Source organism: Bufo bufo, chromosome 1, assembly GCF_905171765.1.
Source record: "Bufo bufo chromosome 1, aBufBuf1.1, whole genome shotgun sequence".
Taxonomy (NCBI): Eukaryota; Metazoa; Chordata; class Amphibia; order Anura; family Bufonidae; genus Bufo; species Bufo bufo.
Window position 1 is genome coordinate 80,520,141 of NC_053389.1, and position 19,384 is coordinate 80,539,524.

General features: G+C 47.9%; 1 protein-coding gene across 1 annotated transcript in view; it reads right to left on the reverse strand.

Annotated features, from left to right (window-relative positions):
• The window catches only part of LOC120996652 (nicotinamide N-methyltransferase-like), a 177,858-nt gene extending 161,866 nt beyond the window's left edge, over positions 1–15,992 (reverse strand). The window contains exon 1 of the mRNA XM_040426769.1: positions 15,884–15,992. The gene's annotated coding sequence lies outside the window, so the exon portion shown is untranslated. The remainder of the gene's footprint in view (positions 1–15,883) is intronic.
• Between the last annotated feature and the right edge of the window lie 3,392 nt (positions 15,993–19,384).

Here is a 19,384-nt window from a genome sequence, read left to right on the forward strand (position 1 = left end):
CCTGCACTGCTTTCAGCTCTGCGGTCACAGGCCAATCAGTGGCTAACCCCACTCAATTTAACAGTTGGTAAAGTGGTGTGCGACAAAAGTGCCAATCTGCTGAACGCGCTGAAACAGGGCAAAATGACACACATGCTATGCATGGCACACGTCCTGAACTTAGTCATGCAGCGATTCGTTGCCAAATACCCCAGAGTCCAGGACGTCTTGAGGCAGGCCAGTAAAATCTTAGAAAATCTTACACGGCCATGGCTCGCCTCGCTGACGTTCAGCAGCGACACCACCTGCCTGTCAGACGTCTGATTTGTGACAGCCCGACGCGCTGGAGCTCCACCTTGTATATGCTTGATAGGTTGTTCCAGCAGCAACGTGCCGTTAACGTCTACTTGTATAAACTCTGCAGCAGGACAGATTCTGGGAGCTTGGTTTCTTTTCACTGCGCCAGTGGCTGCTCATGTGCGACGCATGCAGACTTCTGTGGCAATTTGATGAGATCACCAAACTGGTCAGTCAAGCCTTCTTTCTGGAGCGTGCATTGCGTCATGTCATTGATCAAGCCATCGATGAGAAGGAGCTGGAAGATGAGGAAGTCGAAATGCTGAATTAATTCCCAAGGGGGGCTCATCCATATGAGACAAGTCAGCAGGAGTCTGAAGAGGAGTCAGAGGACGATGGTGCCTGGTGGGATGAGGAGGAGCAAGAAGAGCAGGCTTTAAACTTTTCGGGGATCCCTGGTGTTGTCCGTCGATGGGGGGAGGAGACAGAGGAGCAGAAGCCACGGCACTCCACGGCTATCAATTTAGTGTAAATGGGGGCCTTCATGCTCCAGTGTTTGGAGAGGGACCCCCATAGAAAAACCATAAAGGGCAAGGACCAGTACTGGGTGGAAACGTACTCAAACCACTGGTACAAACACAAAATGGGGGACATGTTACCAGCATCACAGAGGGCTGTCAGAATGCATTATTTCCAGGCCTTGCTGCGAGAGATGCTGCATTCTGCTGTTGCGGGCGCTGGTAGAGGAATTTCCATCCACACAGAAACAGTTGCGGGTAACAATTCTACCGCTCATGCAAGAAGAGGGAGGTTTGAAGATGTGTTGGTCACTTCGAATAGGAGATCATTCTTGCAGCCAACCCATCGACAGGTGTCCGACTACATCGGGTTAACTGCCGATGTGGACGCTCTGAGAAGCGAGGAACCGATAGACTACTGGGTGTGTAGGCTTGACCTGTGGCCAGAGCTGGCACAATTTGCCATGAAACTCTTGGCTTGCCCCTCGTCGAGTGTCCTGTCCGAAAGGATGTTCAGCGCAGCAGGGGGCTCATGACCGATAAGCGCATTAGACTAGCTCACGACAGTGTGGACTACCTCACATTTCTAAAAATGAATGAGGCATGGATCTCGGAGGAATTCAACACCTGTGATGACCATATTTAATTAAATTTCCTCATGCCAGCTCACACATATCCGCCACCACCCAGAACAAAGAATGGTCCCTGTCTTATATAAATACAGTAGCATAAAAGGCCTTTTCTGTCCAGTGAATGCCTAATGTTTGGGGCCTGTACTCCACTGGCCTGCAGTAAAATTGATTATCCAGTGACCATCTAATATATCTCCAGCCACATAATCATTTGATGTTTTCTGTCCGGTGAATGCCTAATGTTTGGGGCCTGTACTCCACTGGACTGCAGTAAAATTGATATCCAATGACCGTTTAATGTACCTCCAGCCACATAATCACTTGATCTTTTTTGTATGATGAATGCCTAATTGTTGGGGCCTCGAAGGAATTCAACACCTGTGACGACGACCTGTAATCGAATTTCACCTATTATCATTAGGGGTTTATTCAAGAGGGGGGATTTCGTTAGCCATGATTTGAATGCAAGTTTATATTTTTATTTTTTTTAAACATATATATTTGACATGTATTTGTACTGGCCTGCAGTAAAATTGATATCCAATTACCGTCTAATATACCTCCAGTCACATAATCACTTGATCTTTTCTGTACGGTGAATACCTAATGTTTGGGGCCTGTACTCCAGTGGGCTACAGTAAAATTGTTATTCAGTGACCGCATAATGTACCTTGAACCACATAATTTCTTTTATGTCGGATGAATGCCTTATTTTTAGGGCCCGTACTCCCGTGGCCTAAAATATCTTTTTTCTAGGCTCCAGCAGGGCACATTTTTGATTATTTCCCGTTAAGATGCATAAAAATGTCCCATGATTAAAATACATATTTTTTGTGGGAATTTTTGTCATTGATCCCCCTCTAGTTTGTCACTGTCCATGTTGTAGGACTATTTGTGCACTTCTAGTAAGTATTTGGTGGCTGCAAATATGACCTGAAGGTTTTTCAGGTTTTCTCGCCTTTAAAGTGAATGGGGCCCACCGCGAACTTGCAGTTCACGAACGTTTGATCGCGTCCGCTGTATTGCGTTCGCGAATCGTCCCGGCAGATGATCGTCCATCACTATTAATGATCGATAAGAAAATAACTATAAAAAAAGGGTATGGATGATAGGTAGCATAATAAGGATAAGGGAGAAGCTATTGAAAAAAAATGAGTATATAATAATAGCAAAGACAGACTTACTAAGCCCTCAAACTGATGATAAAATTGAGAGATTAGCCAACATGTCCTACTAGGAGGACATGTCTGAGCCCGAGCACCGCGCCAAGGTTTCTCAAGTAGTTTGGGTCCTAACACTCACCTACCTGAGCCGTATGGGCAATACCAGGAGCCAGTGGGCAAATTACAGGAGCGTAAAGGTCCGACTCACAGACAACTCACCAGTTGGAGGACACCTGACCATATAAGGAGGGTGTACAGGGACTGGGGGTCCCCTTCCCCCTTTCCCAGGTTCCCAATCCTTGTTCTGGGGCCCCATTCGATTTTGGTCAGGATTTGGTGCTTTGGGGGTTAATGATGTCATCCTGTCGTGCAGGAAGGGGCGTGCTGCATGGTGCCCCTTTATAAGGCCCTGTGTCCCCTCCTTCTTCCTCTTTGGCAGAAGCGCTGTGTCTGGTAAGATCAGCGTTCAGTCTGCACAGGAAGCAAGGAGGGATATGTTTATGGCCCGTATGGCGGAGGGGGGTGAGGACTGGCTGCGCTCATTCCTCTGCAGCCTCGGATCCCCCCTGCCATCTGCCCCTGGCCTTGCGGTGACCGCTGGTGACGCTTCTGGGGTGCCCCTTAGTTCTGGAGCTTTGTCGGGGGGTCGGCGGTCTGCACAGCATAGCCGCCCCCCCGCTAGGCTCGGACATAGCCCTCCCCCTCCCTCGCTGCGTACCTTAAGCACTGCTGGTGCAGCTGCGATCCCGGCCGGCCAGCGCTTCTCTGCTGCGCCGGACGTAGCTCCGCCCCTTCTGGTTTCGGCGCCCGCACTTCCGGTTTCAGTGTATTTGCCGGCAGTGTGGCGCGAAGTGGGGCATTATATGGGGACGAATGTTAGTAGCCCTCCCTCTGGGGATTCGCCTCCTACCCCCCCCCCAATTCACAACCCCCACCTCTCCCACCCCCCTCTGCAGTTATGGTGCAAGGGGAGGTTGAACCCACATTGTCATCTGCCCTTGTGGGGGGCAATATAGACATACCTGCTGCTGTGGGTGCTCCTGTGAGTGCTCCTCAGGTAGCTGCTGCGGGGGCTCCTGCCCAGCAGCCTCAGGCCAGCCCTTCTGTCCCCCGGCGGTCACACAGGCGCAGAGCTAGATCAGATTCGTCACCCTCCTCTGTTGAGACCCGGAGGCGGAGTCGGCGTGGATCGCATAGGCGTCAGTCCCGTCGCCGGTCTGGCGATTCGCAATTGGAGTAGACGCTCCAGATCTTCTAGGTAGCGGTCCTCCTCAGAGGGATCCTCCGCTGCTTCAGGAGAGTCTGGTCGGGAGTCGCACAGGACACGCAAGAGGCGGATGCCTAGCCATTCCTCCAGGGTCCATAGCCTGGTTCCAGTGACGTTTCCGCAACCTGAAGTTGCTGCGCAGGGTCCCGTGGCGGAGAAGGTTCCTTCTACGTCTGGTGAGTACCAGTTCACGAGGGCAAGGGGACCGGGCAGTGGGGGTTCGGACACGGCGGCGCTGTTAAAAGCGTTGTTGGAGAAGTTTAGTCAGCCCCCACTAAGCTAGGCCCCCCCGCCTCCTCCAGTTAAGCCTGTGCCTGCATTAGCTAGCGTTTACAAGGATTCTTGTTTCTGTGGAGTTAGCTCGCTAGGGGCCCATTTAGAGGAGGCTGTTAGAGAGAAGGTTTGGGCTAACCAGTATGTAGACATCTGGCCCCTCAAATCTGTTGACCAACACACAGTGGATAAGGAGAGACGCTTCCCGGAGAAGCCTTACGAGCGGAGACCGAAAGTAGCGAGAACAATGAATATTTTGTTTCAAGCCTTTGCGGTTTTGGGTTGTATCATGGGACAGCGTCATACCGAACGCTGTTCGGAATTGTTTATATACCAGGATGTCATTTACAGCGCCTATAAGAGTCATGGCGGCACCGCTTGGTGGCGTTACGATGAGGAATTTAGGCGCCGCCTGGCATTACAGCTAGATTTGGGATGGGGTGTTAAGGCCACGGATGTCTGGCTCAGGTTGATGGTGGGGCAAAAACCTCCTCCCCTTTCGGGGGTGGCCGCTGGTCCAGGGGGGTCTTCTTCCCCGGGTCCGGTGGCCGTCCGCCGACCGGGGTCATGTTGGCTGTTCAACGAGGGTAACTGCAGGTTTGCGGGATTGTGTAGATTTAAGCACGAGTGCTCCGCATGTGGTGGCCCCCATTCAGCTAATACGTGCTCCCGTCCTCCCATTAGACCCCCCAAGCAGGGCGAGCAGGGCGTGCATAAGAACCCCGGTGAGCGTGTCAGAGATGCACCCCTGGCTAGACAGTTACCACAATAGGCAGGCAGCTGAGGGCGGGGTTTTTAGTTGGGTTCTTTATCCCATTTGTATTAAGTCGTTGTCTGGTTTTGTCTGATAATCTGAGGTCTGCCCGTGATTTTCCGGATGTCCTCAGGGAAAAAGTTGAGAAAGAGGTGGAGTTGGGGCGTATGAGGGGTCCATTTAGTGAGTTACCTTTCCCCAACCTGAGGGTTTCTCTGCTTGGGGTGGTCCCTAAGAAGGAGGTGGGTAAGTTTCGGTTGATACACCATCTGTCTTATCCCAAGGGCTCGTCTGTGAACGACGCCATTACCCCGGAGGATTCGTCAGTGTCATATGTTTCATTTGACAGGGCGGTCGAGTTGGTCAGGGAGGCCGGTAGGGGGGCTCTCTTGGCGAAATCTCTTGGCGATTTCTCTTGGCGAAATCTCTTGGCGTTCCGCCTCCTCCCGGTTCACCCCGATTGTTTTCATTTGCTATGTTGCCGTGTAGATGGTCTGTTTTACTATGACATGTGCCTCCCAATGGGATGTTCCATATCGTGTCATTATTTTGAGATGTTTGGATCCTTTTTGGAGTGGGTTGTTCGTTACGACACTGGGTCTATATCTATTTTGCATTACCTAGATGACTTCCTGTTTGTTTCCCCTGGTCCGGAGGGCGGTTGTCGATCCCTGTTGGACAAATATTTGATGAGAATGTCTCAGTTTGGGGTCCCCATTTCAGTTGAGAAAACGGAGGGTCCTGTGATGCGGTTGTCTTTCCTGGGGATCGAGATTGACACGATGGATATGGTCTTTAGGCTTCCCGCCGAGAAGCTCCAGAAGCTTCTCGGCTTGATTGATGGGTTTTTAGCCGTTAGGAAGGTTACTCTCCTCCAGCTCCAGTCCTTGTTAGGTCTTCTGTGCTTTGCGTGCAGAGTGATGCCCATGGGGCGGGTTTTTGCACGGCGTTTGTCGTTGGCCTCTTGCAGCATTAAAGCCCCGAGTCATCGTATTAGACTTACTAGGTCCTTGAAAGATGATTTAAGGGTTTGGAGGTCTTTTTTGCTTGCCTATAATGGGCATACGTGTTATATGTCCAAGGTGGTCCCTAATTCTGAGTTGTGTCTGTTCTCCGATGCTGCGGGATCATGTGGTTTCGGTACCATTTTTGGGAAAGAGTGGTGTGCTGCCTCATGGCCTGTGTCAGAATCTCACGTTACTCGAGCTGTTCCCGATTATTGTGGCTGTAGAACTTTGGGGTAGGAGTTTATCCAATAGACATGTTTCGTTTTGGACGGATAATCTGTCGGTGGTCTATGGGATTAACAGTCTTTCTTCCTCTTCCCTCCCGGTTTTGTCCTTGCTCAGGCATTTGGTGCTTAGGTGTCTTGAGTTTAACATCTATTTCAGGGCTCGTCATGTTCCGGGGGTAGAGAATAAGATTGCTGATGCTCTTTCCCGTTGTCATAGGCAGGAGTTTCGGTCCCTTCACCCGGAGGCAGATCTGGAAGGCAAGGAGTGCCCGCAGCACCTATGGCTCCTGGTGGACGGCAGTTGATGCCGCTGATTCAGGCGTCGGTTTCCCCTGCAACCTGGCAGGCGCATAGTAAGGCGTGGGGGAATGGGAGAACATGGTGGGGGGGCGAGATGTGGTTTCCAGAGATGATCTCCACCTGGAGGTAACGATTGAATGGTTATTGCAATTACGCGCTAGTGGGGTGTCAGCTTCAGTTGCGCAGCGTAGGCTGTCAGGGGTAGCCTTCCATTTTAGGTTGCGCGATTGGCCGGATGTCACTAAGAGATTTATTATATGCCAGGCGCTTCGGGGGTGGAGGAAGGAGCTTGTATACCTGTCACGGCTGAGGATGGGGAAAACCCTCAGCCGTGCGGTATCAGGAGATGGAAGGTCGCTGCTTGGCCAGCAACACAGAATTAGGGAGCAGGTCACCTCCTAGAGCTTCCCTAATCTGACCCTGACTCCTAGCTGCATGAGCCGCCCTTGAAGGTAGGAGGGCTCATGTTCAGGAACCTTGGATCCCTTCTGACTCTCCGTCGATCCCTGGACTAGGAGCTGGGTAGACAGGATTCTAAAGTGGCCAAGCTACAAAGGGGAACAGAAACAGAGATATGGCAATGACAGGTAAGTGAGACTAGTACCACACTTACCTGCCACAGACACACAACCTGGAACCCACGTGCAAGTGCTGCTGTCCACAAACAACACCACACACACAGACATCACACGGGAACTCAGGAAACCATATTCTGCAATAAACAAAGACCAAACAAACATCTTCAAAACACCATACATAAAGCTATGACCACAAGGGTGGCCCCCACTGGCAGATGGAATACACAGGCGGCTGCTCCAGCTAACCATGGCTGAAGTACCCCTCAGACAAGTGATATTCACTGAGGCTTTATAGGCCCAAGTAGCCACACCCACACAGACACACCCAGTGTTCACACACACACAGAAGGGATTTAACCCTTACAACACCATGCAAGGGAAGACGGACACTTAAAGGGGAATACACACATAAACAAACACACTTCACCTGTTGCCGCGGGCAACGGCATGCGTGGAAATCATGTCCTGGGGATCAGCCATAGGGCTGAGACACTGCCACCACATGCGCACAACACCACACGTTGCCACGGGCAACCAAGTGAAGGAAGGTGTCACAAAACAAACCACTGGCCGTGACAATACCGTGAATGTAGGAGTCCGGTGTCATTTAATCTGTTAGGCAGACTCATTGCTAAGCTTTCTGAGGTCTGTGGGTCCCCGTTCGAGGTTGCGTTGTTTTCTGCCAGCTTCAGTATAGCCTTCTTTGCAGCGCTACGGATCAGCGAGCTGGCAGTGGCGTCGCCAGGGGGGGTCCACGATGGGGGGCTTAATACTGGCACATGATGGGGGGCTTAATACTGGAACATGGGGGGGCTTAATCCTGGCACATGATGGGGGGGCTTAATACTGGCACGTAATGGGGGGGCTTATTACTGGCACGTAATGGGGGGGCTTATTACTAGTACGTAATGGGGGGGCTTATTACTAGCACGTAATGGGGGGGCTTATTACTGGCACGTGATGGGGGCTTATTACTGGCACGTGATGGGGGCTTATTACTGGCACGTGATGGGGGGATTATTACTGGCACGTGATGGGGGGCTTATTACTGGCACGTAATGGGGGGCTTACTACTAGCACGTAATGAGGGGGCTTATTACTGGCACGTGATGGGGGCTCTTGTTACTGGCACGTGATGGGGGCTTATTACTGGCACATTGGGGGGCTCTTGTTACTGGCAGTGGCACGTTATTGAGGGCACTTATTGCTGGCACATTATTGGTGGGCACTATAGGGGCATCTACTGAGGCCGCAAAGAAGGGGTGTTTTATATGGAGGGCTCTGTACAGTAGCATTTTATACTGGGACACATTATGGTGGGTACTATGGAGAAGGGGAGACAGGAGTGCTATGGAGTCATCTACGGGGGGCACTAAGAAGGGGTATTTTATACTTGCAAATTATGGGGGACACTGAGGGCATCTACTGGGGCACGATACATGGGGCATTTTATACTGGTACATTATGGGGGCACTAGCAGGAAGGGGGGAGAGGAGCACTATGGAGGCATTTACTGGGGCACTATATAGGGGTATTTTATACTGGCACATTATGGGGGACATTAGCTCAACCGGGGGCATAAGGGGGTATGTTTTGCACAATTTAAGGAGAATTATTTCTACTGAGGGGCATTATGGTGGGCTTTATTACTCCCCCATGGTATGACCCCCTAGTAGCAGCACCAGCCTCTCTCTGCTCTGCTATCCCTCTGCCCCTTCTCCAAATCCTTATTATGAAATCTTTCTCATTAGGATAAAACACAACATCAGCTCCGCCGAGCCCCCGGTCAAGTGTTGAAGTGGCGTCCGAGATCCCCAAGGGCCAAGCCAAGTAACTGTAAGTGTTCATGTGAAATATGTTTATTTTATATATGTACACTCCTGTGAGAGGGAGATCTGTGGATGACACTGTTATAGGGAGGGAGATCTGTGGATGACACTGTTATGGAGGGGGAAATGGGGATGACACTGTCATGGGGTCGATCTGTGGATGACACATATAGCATAAGATGCTATATACGGTATGTGGCATCCACAGATCCCCCCCATAGCAGTGTCATCCACAGATCCCCCTCTCTATAAAAGTGTCATCCACAGACAGCTGGACTTTTCTTCCCTGTTGCGGTTTTAGGTATTGGGTAAAGTATTGCAGCATTTCTAAGCGTACTTGTGTAAATGTATCGTTGTCATAGCTGCCCCCCCTACTTTTGTCCTGGCCCCCAGTGTGCCCCCCCAAAATTTGAAAGCTAGAGACGCCACTGCGAGCTGGTATCTACGGCGGGTAGCAGACCGGGTGGCCTTTCTTGTGCCGACGTGGTCCTGGGTAATGACTCATTGAGGATCAGGGTGAGTCGCTCCAAGACGGACCAGTTTGGTAGCGGCTCATGGATCCCCCTTCACCCGGTTCCCGGTGTGGCATGCCCGGTTCGGCTGACATCTAGTTATAGCTCCATGCGGGGTGTGGGCCATACTTTCTTGGCGCATGCTGACGGCTCTCCTCTGACCAAGTTCCAGTTCACTTCTGTTTTTAAGTCCTGTTTAGAGCGGTCTGGGATGAATCCCAGGGAATTTGGCACTCATTCATTTCGTATTGGGGCGGCAACTGAAGCCGCTAGGGCGGGTTTGCCAGAGTCTGAGGTCATGAGGATCGGTAGATGGAAGTCTGCTTGTTTTGCGAGGTATATTAGACCGGACCTGTTCTAAAAAAAATAAAAATAAAAATAAAATATATATATATATATAGATAGAAATGAATAAATGAATAAAATTAGGAAAAAGGAATCTGTCTCCGGTTTCCCCCCCCCCCCCGGGGGCCTGTTCAATTGATCGCTTGTGTTCAATTTATGGTTATGCTTTCACGGTTTTAATGGTTGTTTCTTCACAGGCGCAGTAGGACCGACGGTGTGGATGGTGGGTCATTCCTACATTTTCTGTGCAGCGCAGAGAGCCGAATGTCGACCCGGTGGGAGATCCCTGGGTTTCAGTGATGTGAGAGTGTCGTGGAGGGGGATCCGGGGCCTCAGATGGTCCCAGCTGTTGTCACAAGTGGTGGAGATTGGCATGCAGGCAGGTGGTCCCGTAGTGTTGGTGGTCCACGCGGGGGGCAACGATATCGGGTCCGTGCCGTTGCTGGAGCTCTTAACGCTCATGCGGGCTGATTTAGAACGTTTTCCATCTTTTTTCCGGGAGGTCGTTTTAGTATGGTCCGAGATTGTACCGCGGGTGGTGTGGCAAGGTGGTAGGGATGGTGAGGCCATCGAGAAGTGCAGGCGGACGGTGAACGCTCGAATGTCCCGTTTTGTTAGATCCCGCGGTGGGGTGGTTGTTTGTCATCGACAATCGGAGGGCGACAATCGCTCGTTGATGAGGCCGGATGGTGTCCACTTGTCCGATATCGGCCTAGATATTTTTATCTCTGGTCTCCAGGATGGGATTGAACAGGCCATGTTCTTGTTGGGTGGTGGTCGGAGCCCTTCCCCTTCTCCTTTCCTGAGAGTGACTACCAACAGTCTGGAGGACACCTGACCATATAGGGAGGGTGTACAGGGACTGGGGGTCCCCCTTCCCCCTTTCCCAGGTTCCCTATCCTTGTTCTGGGGCCCCATTCGATTTTGGTCAGGATTTGGTGCTTTGGGGGTTAATGATGTCATCCTGCCGTGCAGCAAGGTGCGTGCTGCATGGTGCCCCTTTATAAGGCCCTGTGTCCCCTCCTTCTTCCTCTTTGGCAGAAGCGCTGTGTCCCTCCCTCCCTGTTGTTTGGGTACGAAGGTTATTTTTGGTGTGTTTTTTTGGTTATGGAGGTTTTTGTGAATTCTGGGCTGATGGCTCATGTTTTCATTGTGGCATCCTACTAAGTCACAGCTGGCGGCATGTGAAGAGAAATAGGATACTGAGCAGGTGAACTGGCGTAATCTGCCCGCTGGGAGTCCAGCGGCTGGCGGATCGCATGGACTCAGTTATGTGTTATGCCGTTAAAAGAATTAGCTGTGGCCGACTAGCACCCAACAAAATCTTTAAATAAAGGTTATAAACTTGACTTGGTTGTCAGTGTCATTTGTGGCGGGTTGACATGGCGGGGCCAGGGTGTAGATGGTTCCCCTTCCCCTTCTCCTTTCCTGGGAGTGACTACCAACAGTCTACCTCCAGCATGAAACCAAGCTAGCAATGGGAGGAGGGAGGAGTCTACGAGTCCCACTCAAGACTGGCTGATATGGCCCAGGCCTCGCAGGTGCACCTAAATGTAGCCTGCGGATGGAAAACAGGCTCATTTAAATTGGAGTTTATACACCTCTAAGTATCTCTATATGCAAACAAATAAAAAAAATGGTGTGGTGTTAAACAGGCAGGAAGTGCTCAAATCCATATGCAGTTGTGCATATATAAACAGGGGAGCAAATCCTGCACTTGTGGCCCATTGCTAATGGCGATCCCCAGCAAAAATGCATACAGTGGAGGATGCCTGCGGTGGACCACAAGTACCACAATAGACATCCTACACAAGATAATAAATGAGAAAAGATTATAAAAGTATAGAATGGTTTACAAAGCAAATGTGTACATAGAATAAATTGACTAAGATGTATTAGAAGCTAAAAGAATTAAATAGTTAAAGGGTTAATAAGGGAAAGGGGGTGTGTTTAAACAGATTAAAGCCTCCTGTATCGGATCCGCAATACACGGGCACCGTTGCGTGTGTATTCCGCATCACGGTTGCGGACCCATTCACTTCAATGGGTCTGCAAATCCGGAGATGCGGTATGGTGCGGAACGGAAGCACGGAACAAAACCCTACGGAAGCGGTTTTTGCGGAACGGCCGGATCGCAGACCCATTAAAGTGAATGGGTCCGCGATCCACTGCGGCTGTCGGTGTTCTTGCATTGCGGCCCGCATTTCGCGGGTCGCAGCAAAGTCATGGGGCGCACACGTTCGTGTACAGAAGGCCTAAGGATGATAACTAGCTTAATATAGGCTAACCAATGGGATTATAGGAAGTTTAAGCATTGATTTATTAGGTAATTGAGTTAATTGTTACAAAGTTACTCTTTCCTTGAAGTTTAGTAAACAGAGATGCGTCTTATACGGTAAATATACAGGTGAATTTCGAAAAATTTGAATATCATGCAAAAGTTCATTTATTTCAATAATGAAACTTAAAAAGGACCTTTCACTAGATTAAAAAATCTAAACTAACTATACAGACGTGTAGAGCGGCGCCCAGGGATCCCCCTGCACTTACTGTTACACCTGGGCGCCGATCCGTTCGCCCGGTATAGGCTCCGGTATCTTCATAGTTAGGCTCCACCCAGGGGAACCTGCCGGCTTCTCTTTCTCCCATGCTGTAGCGCTGGCCAATCGCAGCACTCAGCTCATAGCCTGAGAGAAAAAAAAACCTCTCAGGCTATGAGCTGAGCCCTGCGAATGGCCAGCGCTACAGCATGGGAGAAAGAGACGCCGGCAGGTTCCCCTGGGTGGAGCCTAACTATGAAGATACCGGAGCCTATACCGGGCGAACGGATCGGCGCCCAGGTATAACAGTAAGTGCAGGGAGATCCCTGGGCGCCGCTCTACATATCTGTATACTTAGTTTAGATTTTTTAATCTAGTGAAAGCTCCTCTTTAAGATTAGAATATTGTGAAAAGGTTCAATATTCTAGGCTCAAAGTGTCACACTCTAGTCAGCTAATTAATCCATACCCCCTGAGTAAAGGGTACCTGAGATTGTGACTTTCGGGTTTGCATAAGCTGTAAGCCATAATCATACAAATTATAACAAATAAAGACTTGAGATTTCTCGCTTTGCACGTAATGAGTCTATCTCATATATTAGTTTCACCTTTTAAGTTGCATTACTGAAATAAATGAACTTTGCACGATATTCAAATTTTTCTAGTTTCATCTGTAATGAAACACTAATCAATAATCAATAATGTGAAGAACCAACAATGTATCCTAGGACAATTACAGAAACTTCATAAAATACATATAAATTAGTGCTTTTAAAACTAATCTGTAACATACAAAAATGCCTGAAGTGCTAGCAGTGCCTGTAGTAGGCTACTTTCACACTAGCGTTTTTGCTGTATCCGGCAGGGTTCAGCAAAAACGCTTCCGTTACTGATAGTACAACCAACTGCATCCGTTATGAACGGATCCAGTTGTATTATCTTTAACATATCCTTAACATTGCCAAGACGGATCTGTCATTAACTCCATTGAAAGTCAATGGGGAACTGATCTGTTTTCTATTGTGGCAGATTGTGGCAGAGAAAACTGATCCGTCCCTATTCACTTGCATTGGGGGTTAATGCCGGATACGTCTTGCTCCGCATCCCAGGATGGAAAGCAAAATACAACATGTTGCGGTTTGCTCTCCGGTCTGGGAATGCAACTAAACGGAACAGAATGCATTTTGGAGCATTCCGTTGTGTTCAGTTTTGTCCCCATTGACAATGAATGGGGACAACACCGAAGCTTTTTTTCTGGTATTGAGCCCCTATGACGGAACTCAATACCGGAAAACTTAAACGCTAGTGTGAAAGTACCCGTAGAGAGGTAAACAACCCCTCAATTATCAGGGATAAACATTACGGTGAATATGGGTGTTTATAAGTAAACTACCACACAAACTGTAGGAATGTAAAATACCTACTCTGACCGTAGCATACAAGGAATGAATCTAATTACAGTAGGTCCGTGACCTCTCCTGTCCAATATCATATGCTATACTACAAAATGGTTAGTATTTTGACTTTGGGGTTAGAAAAAGGTTTTCTCACCAAAAAGGAGTATGACTACATTTATGTACAACACCCCATTGTATCGATTTTCCATGCACTCCCGAAAGTGCACAAGGGAATTTTTCCTCCTCCTTTACACCCTATCGTGGCAGGAATCGGTTCTTTCTCCGAGAGACTTTCGGAGTGGATTGATTCTCTGCTACCTCTGCTACAACCGCTTATTTCCAGGCTTCCTTAGGGATACTGGGTCTGTGTTGCAGACATTCTCGGACTTTAAATGGAGGTCTGAATTTACCTGAATCACAGCAGATGTCACTGCTTTATGCACCAGCATCCCACATGATCTAGCTTTGATATCCCTTCGCTGGTTCCTTAATAAATACAGTGACTATTCAGATGGGCTCCAAGAATAAATGGTAATAGTGGTGGAGTTCCTCCTCCTGCACAATTTTTTTTATGTTCAAATCCATTTTCTATCTACCAGTTTCGGGGGTGTCGATGGGGGCTAAATTCTCTCCCTCCATAGCAAATATTTTTATGGCATGGTGGGAGGGGTGTTTTCTCCTCATCAACACCCACCCGTTTAGCGGTCTGGTGCAGTGGTATGGTCGCTACATCGATGACCTGCTTCTTGTATGGTCTGGTGATGTGGCGGCCACTCGACTATATCAATTCATGTGTGGAGTCTATTTCTTTTAGTCTCCAACATCACAGCATACACATATGCTTCTTAGATTTGTGCTTGGAGGGGGATGGCACCACTTCTGAAGTTATCAATACCACATACAGAAAGGAACTAGCAGGCAACATGATATTGCAGGCCTCTTCGTGCCATCCACCCCATACAAAACAGAGCATTCCTAAGGGCGAATTAATTTGAGCCCGACGCAATTGTTCGAATACTCATTTATTCGCACGAGAAGCGAAGAATATTACGGATAGGCTAACCGGTAGGGCTTATTCTTATAAATCTGTTGCCTCTTCTGTCACTGAAGTTTCAGCTATGGATAGAGTTTCCCTTGTTTTACCGGAAGCAAAATCATTGCCCCAGGCAAATGCCACATAAAAATGCAGACGCAATTTTACCTCCTTTGTGACCTGGAATATGATCGCATATGTAAAATCATTAAGAAATATCTTCCTTTATTGTCACACCATTGTTTTTCTTGTGAAATTCCCAATAAGTTTGATGTGTCACATGACCCTCTTCCTATTGAAAAAAACAAAAGTTGGATTCAAAATGTCCGACTTCAAAATGGCCGCCATGGTCACCACCCATCTTGAAAAGTTTCCCCCCTCCAATATACTAATGTGCCACAAACAGGAAGTTAATATCACCAACCATTCCCATTTTATTAAGGTGTATCCATATAAATGGCTCACCCCGTAGTGGTTCAAGGAATCGAGAGAGTTTTCCTTCCAACCAGAGGGGGCGACCATAGGAGGAAATTATTTAATCGAGAGGCATACTGGATTTTCCAGCTGGGTTCAAGACAACCTCAAGGACTTAACAAAAGGCATGATTTAATCCTACACTATTAGGGGAGTCTCTTTTTTCTCTCTTTTTTGTGCCTAGATTCTTTATCATTATATATTTTTATACAGTGCACCTATAGTTTTGCCATTGTTGCTTTATATTTGTATTGACTGCATACCTGTACAGGTTTGTCTGTCAGCATATGTGATTTTAATTCTCTTTGTGTATGTTTAAAATGATCAGACATATGTGATTGCACCATGTGTGTTGCTCCTCACGATCATGTGATCGATTGATTGCATGGCCAGCTGTGTGAGCTGCTCATATGGTGCAGTTTCATTAGAAGTTCGATATGTCATGAGGAAGGACCGATATTTGCTTGTGGTCTGAAACGCGTAACCGAACAATCCCTGTTTTTGTCAAATTTTTTATGCCGCAATAAAGCTACAATTTTTTCCACCATTCCAGAGCTGGATTTTCTTATTTTTCTTGAATCCACTATTACGCATCCGGGTGCGTCATCCGTGCTCGACTGGTGAAGGCGAAGGTGAGAGCGGCTGTGTGCTTAATGTGATCATATGCTATACTAGTCTGAGAAACTCAGATGCAAAGTTTACTTGAAGGCACTGAACAAATGGGAGCAAATATAGTAATATTGCCTCAGTGTCTCTTACCTCTGCTCCTCTTCTTTCCGTAGTCTGGATAGATTTAGTAGTACATTAGCTCGTTACTTGGTTATCATTTAAGTTTCCTTTTATCCTTTCCGATTTGCTGAATAAAACATGTGATTTCATTAGCAGCAAATCATCCGTTTTGCCGAGAGATATTTGCGCGGCTTACAATAAGAGTTTTGGAACTCTTCAGTTTTATCTCTGTGTTATTTACTTTATTAAGGATCCAGGGCCACGGATTTCTAAAAGCTGGATCCAAACATTCAGTCTTGGTTTGACAGTAATTTTATATAACAGATTAAATCAGTTCTAGTTCGCGCAGGTTGAAGAATATTAACTGTTTGTTGTAGCACAGTAGTCAGAGGAATAACATGAAGCTCCTAGACCCTAAAGCAAACTTTCACAGGCCCTCCTCTTACCATGGGCCGTTTGTAATGCTGGTGTCTTATGAGGGGCCTAAAGATCCTCCTATAGCTATACCCTTAGGGCTTGTTCACACGACCGTGCCGTGTTTTGCGGTCCGCAAATTGTGGATTTGCAAAACACGGATGCCGCCCCTATGCCTTCCACAATTTGCGGAACGGAAGGGATGGCCCATTATATAAATGCCAAGAATTGCGGCCAATTGTCCGCAAAATGGCCAAGAATAGGACATGACTTATAATTTTTGAGGGGCCACGGAAAGGAGCAACGGATGCGGACAGCACACGGAGTGCTGTCCGCATCTTGTGCAACCCCATTGAAGTGAATAGGTCCGCACCGGAGCCGTAAAGAAATGTGGCTTGGATGCGGAACCAAACCACGGTCGTGTGAAAGAGCCCTAAATTATAGTTATTTGCTGACAACAATAATGAATAGGTTTTGTTCATATTGCAATGCATCTATTTCACATTTGAATCCAGTATTCCTAGTTTCTGTATACTAGGGATTGCCTATTTTAACCCCTTCAAGCGACAGCCAGTTTGGTCAAAATGCAGGAGCCCCATTTTTCATATCTCTCATGTGTTAGTTTATGTGGTAATAACTTTGGAATGCTTTTACTTATCCAAGGCATTCTGAGATTGTTTTCTCGTGACACATCATACTTCATATTAGTGGTGAATTTGAGTTGATATATTTTACCTTTATGCATAAAATTTAAATTTCTCCACTTTTAAGACAGATAGCGATGCTTCATAAAATAGTTATTACTAGTGTTGATCGAGCATGCTCGGCCGAAGACCTGTTTGGCTCGAGCATCTCGATGCTCGGCACATGGCGGTACTCGACCATGTACCGCATGTGCTCGAGCGCCAATAAACGTGCAGGTAAGTACTGCCCTCACTGTAAGGACAGTAGCCATTTTGGCTTCTGGCATTACAGTGATTGGCTGGCCGGATGACGCATGTTCGGCTCATTCGTAGTCAGGGAAAGCTGAGCATAGGAAAGGACAGAGAGTGTAGGCAGTGTAATTGAATATTATTTTTTTTTGTACAAAATCGTTTCAGAGACCCAAAAGTCCTTGTAAGGACTATTGTGTGTGACAGCAGCAATATATGTTTGTAGCGCAACCTGCGCCAAATTGCTCAGTGTTAGAGAGAGCTGTGCATAGGAAGGGACAGACAATGTAGGGAGTGTAATAGGAAGATTTTTATCCCAAAAACTTTTCAGAGACCCAAAAGTCCTTTTAAGGACTATTGTGTGTGAAAGCAGAAATATATATTTTTGGCACATCCTGCTCTAAATACCGTGTAATAGGTCGCTGCGGACAAATTATTTGCGCCATATCTCCTGCTTAGACTGTGCACATCCCTAAAATATCAGTGACATCTAGGGTACTTTTTCCGTAGACGGTGTCTGCTGCGGACAGTTAAATTATCCGTGCCACATATCCTCTTTATAATGTGGGCATCCCTAAGGCTACTTTCACACTAGCGTTCGGGGCTCCGCTTGTGAGTTCCGTTTGAAGGCTCTCACAAGCGGCCCCGAACGGATCCGTCCAGCCCTAATGCATTCTGAGTGGATGCGGATCCGCTCAGAATGCATCAGTCTGGCACCGTTTGTCCTCAGCAGGACACCTGAACGCAGCTTGCAGCGTTCGGGTGTCCGCCTGGCCGTGCGGAGGCAAACGGATCCGTCCAGACTTACAATGTAAGTCAATGGGGACGGATCCATTTGAAGTTGACTCAGTATGGCTCAATTTTCAAACGGATCCGTCCCCCATTGACTTTCAATGTAAAGTCTGGACGGATCCATTTGCATTACCATGAACAAAAATTATTATTATTATTTTTTTTTGTTCATGGTAATGCAAACGGATCCGTTCTGAACGGATCTAAGCGTTTGCATTATAGGTGCGGATCCGTCTGTGCAGATACCAGACGGATCCGCACCTAACGCAGGTGTGAAAGTAGCCTAAAATATTAGTGACATTCAGTGTACTTTTTCCTTAGACGGTGTACGCTGCGGACAGTTAAATTATCCGCGCCACATCTCCTGTTTAAACTGTGCGCATCCCTAAAATATCAGTGACATCCAGTGTACTTTTTCCGTAGACACTGCGAACAGTGACATTACCTGTGGTACCTATCCTGTATAGCGTTTCCTCATCAGAAATACTTTTGTAATTTTTTTTGCGCATACACTTCCAAATCCTACACTACTGTACGTGTGACATACTTTCAAGCATATATCACATTTAAAATGAAGAAGGAGAGCAGTAAGGGACGGGGAAGTGGCCTTGATGCTGATGGTGCATGCAGAGGCCGGGGCCCTGGGTGCGGAGAAACTTTGCCTAGATTCATGTCCCCAACGATACCTAGCTTCATGTCCCCAGTTTGCAGGGCGGCGCAGGACAACGCTCGCAAAGTCAGCCCAGTGCGAACAGGTGGTCGGTTGGATTGCAACAGATAATCCTTCAGTCGGTTAAGCACAACCCTGTCTTCCAACAAGTCCAGTCTCAGTAGCCAGGAGTCTGTTCAAGACAATCCTCACCCTGATCCTCCTTCCTCCCACCATGTACAGTCTGGCCAAACAAGTGATCCCACACTCTTTTCATCGCCATTACTTAATTTGGCCCTATCGCCAAGCACGCTTGAAGAGGGACATGAGATCTTGTGCACTGATTCCCAACCTCTTGAGCATCCACAGTCACAAGGACATGATGGTGGGGAACAGCAATTAGTGTTTAATGAGGTGGATGATGATGAGACACAGTTGCCAATGAGTCAACTGCAATTACTGTCTCAAGAGGTTGATGAAGAGGATGAGATACAGTTGTCAATCACTAAGGTTGTGGTTAGGTCAACAAATCAGGAGGATAATCAGAGTGAGGAAGTAGAAGAGGAGGTGGTGGATGATGAGGTCACTGACCCAACCTAGGAAGATGGAAAGCAGAGCGAGGACAGCAGTACAGAGGTGGAGGGATCCGCAGCACCGCAACAGGCTGTAAGAGGCAGTGGGGTGCCAAAAGAGAGAAGGCGGGCCACACCAAACAAGCCCACAACTGTTCCACGGAGCACCCCC